The sequence below is a fragment of the Chiloscyllium plagiosum genome, unplaced genomic scaffold (genome assembly GCF_037043375.1).
Source record: "Chiloscyllium plagiosum isolate Xiang-an unplaced genomic scaffold, Cpla_swu_hap1 HiC_scaffold_43, whole genome shotgun sequence".
NCBI lineage: Eukaryota > Metazoa > Chordata > Chondrichthyes > Orectolobiformes > Hemiscylliidae > Chiloscyllium > Chiloscyllium plagiosum.
In genome coordinates, this window is record NW_028270181.1 from 7,261,997 (window position 1) to 7,274,100 (window position 12,104).

The 12,104-nt window shown below is 45.2% G+C and overlaps 2 protein-coding genes across 3 annotated transcripts in view; one reads left to right on the top strand and one right to left on the bottom strand.

Annotated features, from left to right (window-relative positions):
* The window catches only part of cdh23 (cadherin-related 23), a 261,541-nt gene that overhangs the window by 124,533 nt on the left and 124,904 nt on the right, over positions 1-12,104 (top strand). The gene's annotated exons all lie outside the window — the stretch shown is intronic.
* vsir (V-set immunoregulatory receptor) overlaps positions 1-12,104 on the bottom strand; it is a 94,538-nt gene that overhangs the window by 81,404 nt on the left and 1,030 nt on the right. The gene's annotated exons all lie outside the window — the stretch shown is intronic.

Genomic DNA, 12,104 nt, shown 5'->3' on the forward strand with positions numbered 1-12,104 from the left:
AGTCCCACACTGGCGTCTCCAAATCACATTCCAAAGAGAAAGCTTCATAGAGCAAAACCTTGGGTTGGTGTTTCATAAGATGTGGCCCGGATTCGAGCAAAACACTCTCCCAGCACCCATAGAACCTCATGGCTGCTTATGGGATCTTGCTGTGCAGCATGGCTGCTGCACTCACCTGGCTTCAGTTGAAGAGCAGTACGTTCCTTGAGCTTAAGAAACCGCATAAGGTGCTAAAGAAATGCAAGGCTTTCTGGACCATTTCAGACGTGCATTAGTTGAAGAATTTGACCATTGGGTTTAGCTGTTTTGATGAATAGTTTAGGGGGCAGGGTTACACAGAAACTTTAGAGCTCTATTGTTATTATTTAACTCATTTCCTGCTGTGGTGCACTGTGAAATCATTTTTCGTGCTTCAAGTGGCTTAACGTTCCTGCTTAGCTATTGCTTGTGCAGTGATTCTGTGTACCTTAATCTTTCTTACCCAATTAGCTTTAAGATTTATTTTAGGAACAGAGCAGCCACTTGGGTATGGCGGAACTAATTGTTTGGTCCCTCTGTGTTTGCTGAGGAACCTTACCCATGAACTGAAGGCACATTGAGGTTAGAGTCTAATAGTACAATAGGAGGCCGTTCAGCCTGCTGCAGTTATGTCAGGTTCTGTCAAAGAGGTTGAACAGTTCCATTCTCAACACTCCTTGTGGTTTTCCCACAAAACTCCAAATTATATCTCTTCAGGTTCATGGCCAGCTACCGATTTAAAAGGGCTTTTGGAATTGGGTTTCATGACTGTTTCAGGTGCTCCAGGCTTTACTATCCCTCTGTACATAGAAAAAAAACACCTCATTTCCTCACTGCTTCCTTTGGATCTCTAGCCCATTTGCCGGGGATATACATCCCCGGTTCCTTGTTTTATCCAAACCCCTCAGACTTAAAACATTGTTTTTTTCATAATTATCATTTCCTTTTGTTAGACCACACCTGGAATACTGTGAATGGTTCTGAGCCTCAGAGTTTGGGATGGACGTATTAAATGTTGGAGGGAGACTAGCGAGGGTTTACTAGAATGACACACCCACTCCAAGGGTAGAGTTACAAAGGAAGTTTGCACGCATTTTGTGTTCTCATTGAATAATTTCTCCTTAAACTTGTTTCACTTCCTCCAAATAAAAGGTGTGGCTATAGATCCCCATCACACCAGTCTCTTTGTGTGGTGTTTAGAACATTCTTCGTTCCAGTCCTACTCAGGGGGTGGAGGGTCCCTCCTCCAACTCTTTCTCCAGAACATTGATGATCATGTCTGCTCCGCTACCTGCTGTAGCCCGGAACTCAAAACTCTCATCGCCTTGCCTTCCAATTCCCACCCTTCTCTCTATCTCCACAAGGTCCATCGCCAAAACATGGCACGGTGGCTCAGTGGTTAGCACTCTGCCTCACAGCACCAGGGACCTGGGTTTGATTTCAACCTCAAGTGAAACAGGCCCATCGGCCCAATGGAGAGAGTGAAGTTAATGAGCTGTATGTGTGATTAATGAACTTATGTACTGACCATGACTCAGCAGGAGTGCTCTCACCTCTTCAATCAAAATATTGTGGTTTCTAACACTTCCAGGGCAATGTCAAAGGAACATGACCCTGGTGTAAACTCTGTCTGCCCTCTCCAGTGGATCTAAACACTGCACAGCCCAAAGAAGAACAAGGGAGATTCCCCCATTGTCTTGTGAAATATTTATCCTAGGTTGCACATCACAGAAAAACACGTTTATCTGAATTGTGGGAACTTGCTGTGTACAAATTGACGACTGTGTTTCTGAGCTTACATTTCAATGGCTGTTCTCAAATGTTTTTGGGTCTCGTGGATTGATACCTGGATTGGAATGACCTTTCTCACTCACATCTATTCTCTTATCAAGTTATTGCTGAATAATAATTTTAACTCATAGACGGCATTCACATGGCACAAAAATAAAGCAAACTGATAAATTTCCATCTAATTAGGACAGAGAACACGGTGAATCACCAGGGAAAGGTGGTGCTGTGGTAATGTCCCTACCTCTAGAGTGAAATGTTTGCATTCGAGTCCCACATGCCGCAGAATGAGGTGTCTGAATGGTTGATTTTAAAAAGTGTTTACATTTCCATTTGATATTTAACCCATTGTGCCGGGACACTTCTATGGTTTCCATCAACACTATAAGACAAGAATATCTGGCATTTTGAGGAATTATTGATTAAGATTGATGTATGATTTTTATGGAATTGAACAATAATTATTGACTCATAACTGCCATAGTTAGAATATTCTCAAGGTTTCCAATTGAAATATAATGTCTTTGCAGGAAATTAGTTACTTTGAGTTTGCCTTGGCCGCCATGTTTGGTCTGTTGCAATATTTAACCCTTCTCCATTGACGCAGAGGCATTTAAGGAAGGAAATATTGGCATTGGAGATTATCCAGAGAATGATCATTACATTGATCCTGGGCATTTCCTGAAGGGAGAGGTTGTGTAGGTTGGGCCTACATCAATTTAGAAGTTTGAGAGGTGTCCCTACTGAAACAAACCAGGGCCTGGGGGGAGTCTAGAACCAGGGGGCATCATTTCAGAATGAAGGGGTCACCCAATTTAGACAGATAAGAAATTCCTTCTCTGAGAGGGTAATGAATCTGTGGAATTCTTTACCGCAGAGGGCTGTTGAGGCTGGGGCATTAAGTAAATTCAAGACTGAAAAAGGGAGTCAAGGATTACAGAGAGAAAGCACGAAATTGGAGCTGAGGATTATCAGAGCAGCCATGATCTCACTCAAGGATGGAGCAGATTTGATGGGCCAAATGGCATACTTCTGCTCCTATGTGTGAAAGACTTAAAATGGATCTATTCTGAGATGATTGCCTCAGTATAACATCCTCAGCAACATGGCCCTGGTACATTCACTTAATGTTTCCATTGTTTCTGTGACATGCATAATTGTTTTCATTGGGCACAATGAGGTTTTGGTCCCTTTGCTCTCCTCTGGAATGGAGATGGGACCAGGTGATTATTGGAGACGTTGAGAACAGAGTATTGAACGATGAGTATCAACTATACATTGGAGTCCTCCGTGAATTGAGATGTGTCCTGAAGCCCAAGTTATTACCATGTCATAGAAATCATAGAATAGCTGAAGGGGCCATTGTACACACTGTAAAAATTAAAGAAATAGGAACAGAAATGGTGTCACTGTTGAAGAAAGGTGGGAAGGAAACGCCAGGGAACTATAGACCGGTGAGCCTGACATTGCTGGTGGGCAAGTTGTTGGAGGGAATCCTGAGGGACAGGATTTACAATAATTTGGAAAGGCAAGGATCAATTAGGGATAGTCAGGATGGCTTTGTGCATGGGAAATCACAAACTCGATTGAATTTTTTGAAGAAGTAACAAAGAGGATTGATGAGGGCAGAGCTATGATCTATATGGTCTTCAGTAAGGCATTCGACAAGTTTCCCTATGGGAGACTGATTAGCAAGGTTAGATATCATGGAATACAGGGAGAACTAACCATTTGGATACAGAACTGGCTCAAAGGGTGGTAGTGGAGGGTTGTTTTTCAGACTGGAGGCCTGTGACCAGTGGAGTGCCACAATGATCGGTGCTGGGTTCACTGCTTTTCGTCATTTATGTAAATGATTTGGAGGTGACACCAAAATTGGAGGTGTGGTGGAGGTTACCTCAGATTACAACAGGATCTTGATCAGATGGGCCAATAGGCTGAGGAGTGGCAGATGGAGTTTAATTTAGATAAATTTGAGGTGTAGAATTTTAGGAAAGCAAGTCTTAGCAGGACTTATACACTTAATGGTAAGGTCCTAGGGAGTGTTGCTGAACAAAGAGACCTTGGAGGGCAGGTTCATAGCTCCTTGAAAGTGGAGTCGTAGGTAGATAGGATAGTGAAGAAGGCGTTTGGTATGCTTTCCTTTATTGGTCAGAGTATTGAGTACAGGAGTTGGGAGGTCATGTTGCGGCTGTACAGGATATTGGTCAGGCCACTTTTAGAATATTGCATGCAATTCTGGTCTCCTTCCTATCGGAAAGATGTTGTGAAACTTGAAAGGGCTCAGAAAAGATTTACAAGGATGTTGCCAGGGTTGGAGGATTTGAGCTATAGGGAGAGGCTGAACAGGCTGGGGCTGTTTTCCCGGAGTGTCGGAGGCTGAGGGGTGACCTTATAGAGGTTTAAAAAATCATGAGGGGCATGGATAGGATAAATAGGCAAAGTCTTTTCCCTGGGGTCGGTGAGTCCAGAACTAGAGGGCATAGGTTTAGGGTGAGAGGGGAAAGAGACCTAAGGGGCAACGTTTTCACACACAGGGTGGTACGTGTATGGAATGAGCTGCCAAAGGAAATGGTGGAGGCTGGTACAATTACAAGCATTTAAAAGGCACCTGGATGGGTATATGAATAGGAAGCGTTAAGAGGGATATGGGCCAAGTGCTGGCAAATGGGACTAGATTGGGTTGGGATACCTGGTCAGCATGGACAAGTTGGACTAAAGGGTCTGTTTCCATGCTGTAAATCTTTGTGACTCTAAGTAGATTATTCAACCCCTCGAGCCTGCTCCATCATTCAATAAGTTCATGGCTGATTTGTTCATGTTTTGAATTCCACATTCCCACCTACACACCCCAATAACCTCTGATTCCCTTGCAAACAAGAATCTATCTCCCTCTGCCTATAAACAGCAACTGAGTTAGATCCATTCTTTCCTCAAATTCTTTCCTTTTTCTCTTTCAACTATTGACTCTCTCTCTCTCTCTCTCGAGGAGATGCTTGCACTGATGTGCAGTCCATCACAATAGTGAAAGTGTGTGTGTTTGTGAGTGAATGAGAATGTGTGTGTGTGTGTGGTTGTGAGAGAGTGAGTGTGAGAGTGTGTGCATGTGTGTTTGTGAGGGAGTGTGTGTGTGTTTGTGAGGAAGGGTGTTTTTGAGAGGGAGAGAGTATATGTGTGATTGTGAGAGACTGTGTGTTTATGAGAGAGTGTGTGAGTGCGTGTGTTTGTGTAAGAGACAGTGTGTGCTTGTGAGTATATTTTTGAGAGAGAGAAAATATGTATGTGTATGTGTGTGTGTGTGTGTGTTTATGAGAGAGTGTGTGAATGCATGTGTGTAAGAGAGAGTGTGTGTGTTTATGAGAGAGTGTGTGTGAGTGTGTGTGGGCGAGTCTTTTATCATCAGGAGGTTGGTGCACTGCAGCTGCCACCCAGTTCTTGCTGACCATGAATGTCTCCTGCTCTCACCGCCTGCCATTGTCATGTGTTGGCTAAATCAACCAGGTTTGCCCACATTATCAGCACACCTCCCTCAGCCGTCAAATCCTGACATGGCATCCAAACATGGCCCAAAGGCTGGTGCTCCTGAAGCATTGATCTAATTCACTTTCCAAGGTGACAATTGAACCATGCAACCAAAAGTTCCAGATTGTCAATGCTTATCACACAAAAAGATTCATCTTCAAGCTTTTTCTTTTGCCTGTGGGAGTAGAAGCGTGTGTAAGCCATTGGGCCTCTCAAACCTGCTCCACCATTCTATAAGATCATGGTTGATTTGTCAATCATTGTAATTTTGTGTCCTCTGTTTGTTGACTGTTCAAACATTGAAAATAATTTCTCCTTAAAAGCATGAATGGTTTAGAGAGAGTAAATAAGTACCTGCTTCAGATTTCCTCCAAATAAACCAACCTCCAGCTTCTCCAATCTGCCCAATAACTGTTCTCCCTCCTTGAGACATAGAGCATGGAAACAAGCCCTGTGGTCCAACTCATCCATGCCGACCATTCTAGTAAGACTACTCTACCCTGATGAGACCTTCACAAAGTGTGTATGAACTATCAAAACTCCTGAATGGGTGGAGAGAGATTTAAATCCCTGTGATATACAGTAGCTTTGAGAATCTGTAGATTGCTTCATTGCTGCAACCTCATAGTCCCACAACCCCGCACCGCCCGTTTCTACCTCCTGCTCAAAATCCACAAACCTAACTGCCCCGGCCGACCCACTGTCTCAGCCTGCTCCTGCCCCACCGAACTCATCTCTGCATACCTCGACACGGTCCTGTCCCCCTTAGTCCAAGAACTCCCCACCTACGTTCGGGACACCACCCACGCCCTCCACCTCCTCCATGATTTTCGCTTCCCCGGCCCCCAACGCCTTATCTTCACCATGGACATCCAGTCCCTATACACCTCCATCCCCCATCACGAAGGCCTCAAAGCCCTCCGCTTCTTCCTCTCCCGCCGATCCAACCAGTACCCTTCCACTGACACCCTCTTTAGACTGACTGAACTGGTCCTCACTCTGAACAACCTCTCTTTCCAATCCTCCCACTTCCTCCAAACCAAACGGGTAGCCATGGGCACCCGTATTGGCCCGGCTATGCCTGCCTCTTCGTCAGATATGTGAAACAGTCCATCTTCCGCAGCTACACTGGCACCAGCCCCCACCTTTTCCTCCGCTACATCGATAACTGTATCGGCGCTACCTCATGCTCCCATGAGGAGGTGGAACAGTTCATCCCCTTTACTAACACCTTCCACCCTGACCTCAAATTTACCTGGACCGTCTCAGACTCCTCCCTCCCCTTCCTAGACCTCCCCATTTCTATCTCGGACAACCGATTCAATACGGACATTTACTATAAACCGACCAACTCCCACAGCTACCTAGATTACACCTCCTCCCACCCTGCCCCCTGTAAAAACGCCATCCCATATTCCCAATTCCTTTGCCTTCGCCGCATCTGTTCCCAGGAGGACCAAATTCCAATGCCGAACAACCCAGATGGCCTCCTTCTTCAAAGACCGCAATTTCCCCTCAGACGTGGTTGACGACGCTCTCCATTGCATCTCCTCCACTTCCCGCTCCTCCCCCCTTGAACCCCGCCCCTCCAATCGCCACCAGGACAGAACCCCCCTAGCCCTCACCTACCACCCCATCAACCTCCAGATACATCGTATCATCCTTTGTCATTTCCGCCACCTCCAAACAGACCCCACCACCAAGGATATATTTCCCTCCCCTCTCCTATCAGCGTTCCGGAAAGACCACTCCCTCCGCGACTCCCTCTTCAGGTCCACACCCCCCACCAACCCAACCTCCACTCTCGACACCTTCCCCTGCAACCGCAAGAAATGCAAAACTTGTGCCTATACCTCCCCACTTACTTCCCTCCAAGGCCCCAAGGGATCCTTCCATATCTGTCACAAATTCACCTGCACCTCCACACACATCATTTACTGCATCCGCTGCACCCGATGTGGCCTCCTGTACATTGGGGAGACAGGCCGCCTACTTGCAGAATGTTTCAGAGAACACCTCTGGGACACCCGGACCAACCAACCCAACCGCCATGTGGCTGAACACTTTAACTCCCCCTCCCACTCCGCCAAGGACATGCAGGTCCTTGGCCTCCTCCATCGCCAGACCATGACAACACGGCGCCTGGAGGAAGAGCACCTCATCTTCCGCCTAGGAACCCTCCAACCACAAGGGATGAATGCAGATTTCTCCAGTTTCCTCATTTCCCCTCCCCCCACCTTATCTCAGTCCCAACCCTCAGACTCAGCACCACCTTCTTGACCTGCAATCTTCTTCCCGACCTCTCCGCCCCCACCCCCTCTCCGGCCTATCACCCTCACCTTAACCTTCTTCCACCTATCACATTCCCAATGCCCCTCCCCCAAGTCCCTCCTCCCTACCTTTTATCTTAGCCTGCTTGGCACACCCTCCTCATTCCTGAAGAAGGGCTTATGCCCGAAATGTCGATTCTCCTGCTCCTTGGATGCTGCCTGACCTGCTGCGCTTTTCCAGCAACACATTTTTCAGCTCTGATCTCCAGCATCTGCAGTCCTCACTTTCTCCTTTGATCAACTCACTCTCAGATCGCTTGTAGCTGTCTCCATGATCTACATGGGTGGCACAGTGGTTAACACTGCTGCCTCACAGTGCCAGGGACCTGGGTTTGATTCCAGCCTCAGGTGACTTTGTGGAATTTATACATTCTCCCCGTGTCTGTGTGGGTTTCCTCTAGGTGCTCCAGTTTCCTCCCACAGAGGCTGGGTGGATTGGTCATGCTATGTTGCCCATTGTGTCCAAAGATGTGCAGGTAGGTGGATTAACCATGGAAAAGACAGGGTTATAGGTATGGGGAAGGGTAGGTCTGGTTGGGGTGCTCTTTGCACAATTGGTATGGACTCGATGGGCCAAATCGTCTGCTTCCACACCATAGGCATTCTATGATCTACAAGATCTGTGATGGAATGCGCCAAGACCTTTTGCCAGTTCCAATCCACAAACGGTGCCACCCAGTCAGCCAAGGACAGATGACAGGAACAGCACTCGGCCCAGTGAGGGAAATAACACTCGACACATCATTTGTCTTTCTACCAGTAACGTTTTGAGAAACACTCGACAACAGACCTGACAGCAACGGAAAATGTTACATTGGTGTGTTTCCAAAACCAGGACATAATGTATGAGCAAAGAAATGTACCCGATGAGATTGATTGCCAGAAGTCTAACATGTTAATCACGAAGCGTAATTTTCCACGCAGTGTTTCCTAGTGCACAAGAAAAGGAGGGCGGGGAAAGTTTGAGGGGAGAAAAAGATAAATCAGTATTTGCATGAGGAGTTGGGGCAAGGGTGATATTGCATGGTACGTTTCAGGTTTAAGTTTTTTACTTAAAAAGTTCCGATGTCGTGGCCTTTTGCGGGGGGGAGTGTGTGGGCTGTGCATGGGGGCAGCTCTTTTACCCATGTGTGTAGAGCTCAGATGGAAAGATGTTACTGTCATGCGGCTCATGTTTCATTTATCACTGAAAAGAAAATGCCACTTTGAAATAGGATTGAGGAAAGGGGTCGCCTTTCTGTTTTGTTCTAGCCCCTCTTGTCTGTACACAAACATTTGGACTCTCTCTTTACTGAAATAGGTTTAGCAGTCTTCAAAACCACTGTCTCCACGTCATTATTTAAACTGTTGCTATGGCATGCCAAAAGCTAGGACGAAAACATCATATTTCTGTGCACTTAAACCGAGCCATATTCAAAACCTGCTGCATTTGTTAAAAGGATACTTCTAATGAAAAAAAACACAATAAGGGAATCTCCTACAAAAACAATGTGCATTGATATAGCACCTTTCCCACTGTAAAACATCTCAAAAAACTCTTCACCGCAGTGTGAGAGAAAATTTAACACCAGTCCAATGCTGAGACAGGTGACACAACACCTGCCCAATTAAGTAGTTTTTAAAGAGTGGGAGAGGTTTAGGGGAGGAAATTGCAAAGACTAGAACTGTGCTGTTGCAGCTACGGCCCCTGCTGATGGTCTGAAGTCACACACAAAGACCAGCATTACACACTGTTACTGCAGGATTGCATAATGTATCTTCAAAGGCTGCAGAGCTTATGTTGTCCTTTTTATAGGGTACACCTCACAAACAGCAGCATTGACCCCCCACTTTGTTAGGAACACAGACAACACAGAAAAAGAGGTGCATAAATGTAAAACCCTGATTTTATCACTCTGCAATCATTTCAAAAACTTACACTTAAAAATGCCTGCTAAGAAAGCGGAAACATGATCTAGTTAGAGAAAGAGAGGCACCCGTTGGAGGAGTGTTTCTGCAGGTTTCAACAGACAGCTTCTGAAAGAGCATTATTCTTGGGAGGGTGAATTAAACTTTTGTGTTGTGCCTTTCTGTTGCACGTCACTGTTAAAGAGTCACTGTGGCCAGCTGCCATTTTAACTGTGCTGTACAAATAGAGGGGTGTTTCTTTCCCCCCAGATAATAAGATTTGTAGTTAACTAGAAGAGAAAACAACTTTACTGAAAACACAGTTCAGTGTATTGTGAGCAGGATGCTTGCTGTCCTGTGTGGGTGGGTACATGTGGGTGGTGTATTTAGCCAAAAGACACTCTGTCACATTATTATGGATGCAAATGTAAAGGGAAATAATTAATGATCCAGAGTTCAAAATTTACAAGCAAATGAAGCTGTTCTGCAATTACTCACTGCAGCTTTTCTTGTTGAACAAAGGCCTTAAAAGGGAATAGGAAAATTGAATAGCAATAATAATAATATCACAAATAATATCCACGTGTACCAAGCAACACAAGAGAGCAGAGATGTAATTTAGATGTCTGTATCTTTTACTTTTTCATACAACAATATCCACATGCTAGTCAGCAAAAAACTGTCAGAGATTTAAGATTATTTTCTTGTAAATCTATAGTTTAGCGCAAACAATAGTTTCCACCTTTCCCTTTGCCCTATGTTCCTTGTCTGGAAACCCAGTTCCTTTGTGAAAAAGACTCATCCCCAATTCAAACAACCTAGTTTTGTATTTAAAACCCAACCCCAACCTGATCAGCAATTGACAAGCCCTGCCCACAGGAGACAGTGTTGCAGTAACAACAGTGAAAAGACAAGAGGGAGGGAACTAAATCCAATTGGTGTTGGAGTGGGGGGGGGAATAATGCACTCCAGTGCCCACTGGTCTGTAAAGACTTTGAGGGAAAATCTCAGCTTTTCTTTTTAGCAAGCCCACCATCAAATCGAACCAGTAACAATTAAGATCTGCCTGCCAGGGACAACGCAACAAAATTACAGCAAGGCTAGGAAGAGAAGGAAGGGTTAAAACAAAATTGTGTTGGTTAGAAGTCACACGACACCAGGTTATATACCAACAGGTTTATTTGAAATCCACTGCTCTGAAAGCTTGTGATTTCAAATAAACCTGTTGGACGATAACCTGGTGCTGTGTGACTTTTGACCTTGTCCACCCCAGTCCAACACCGGCGCCTCCACATCAGTATAGTATTGGCAATGCCCAAAACCTACTTCTTAATGACAAACTCCAGTCAGCATTGTTAGCTCTCAATCAAATCCGGAGCTGTTCTGTTTGAGCCCTGAAATGGACCAGTAATTCCAAGTAAAGCCCAACTTCATCGCCTCAGCACATCCCAATATTGCAGCCAGCTGTCATTAAAATGTAGGGTGCACAGCAAGATTCCACAAACAGCAGTATGATAATTACCAGCCAATCTGCTCTAGACAAAGCTGGTTGAAGGATAAGATATGGCCAAAACATTAGGGATACCACCCCTCCTCTTACCCACTGGGGAATGCGCCACGGTCTATTATGGAGGAAGAAATAGCAGGACATTTAGAAAGTCTTAAGGCAATCAAAGAGAGTCAACATGGTTTCAGGAAGGGGAGATCAAATTTGATAAAGTTGCTAGAACTCTTTGAGGAACAAACATGCAGAGTTGCTAAATTTTAGACTTCCAGGAGGTATTTGATAAGATGCTACCTAAAAATGTTTTTGCGTTAGATAGGAACTTACGATGTCGGAGAGTATTGTATTAGCATGAATTAAGAATTGGCTACCACACAGAAGACGGGATTAATAAATCTTTTTCAGGTTGGAAAGACAGAACGAGAGGAATGCTACAAGATCAGCTCTGGAATCTCAATTAGGAGCTGATGTGAAAGAGGAGTTGAGACCTGGGCCCGATCAACCATGATCTTACAGAACAGCTTGAGGGGCCAATCCATCAGCTCCAGCTCCTGTTTTTTTATGTTGCCCCTCAGTATATAGTGTGTGGGATTCTTTATGCCCACCTAAAGGGGTTATTGGGGACCTCAGGTTAACATCCCATCTAACAGCTAGCCCCTCTGACAGTGGGTCACCCACTCCACACTGCACTGGATCTTGGTCTTCACATCCCTGAACCCACACCCTCACGTTTCAGAGGCAAGAGTGCTGCTAGCTGAGCCACAGTTGGCAGAAGTGATTCACCCATCAATGAAGTAAACATGGACTCACTGCCACACCCTCTGCTCTTCTGTCTGTTTGAAAGGATTCACGTTATCCTGGTTAGATGTTGATCCTGTTCAACTGAGTCAAGTTTTTAGTTAGTGTACTTGTGGCTGTTAGTCACTAGTTTCAGAACAGGCAACATGGGTGTGTACATTGTTTGTTTGTGAGGTGGAAAGGTGGAACCTTTGTTTTAGTTGCTGCGGTCAGTTTCATATCCAAAACAATAAGGTGATGAGGAAGCTTTTGTGCAC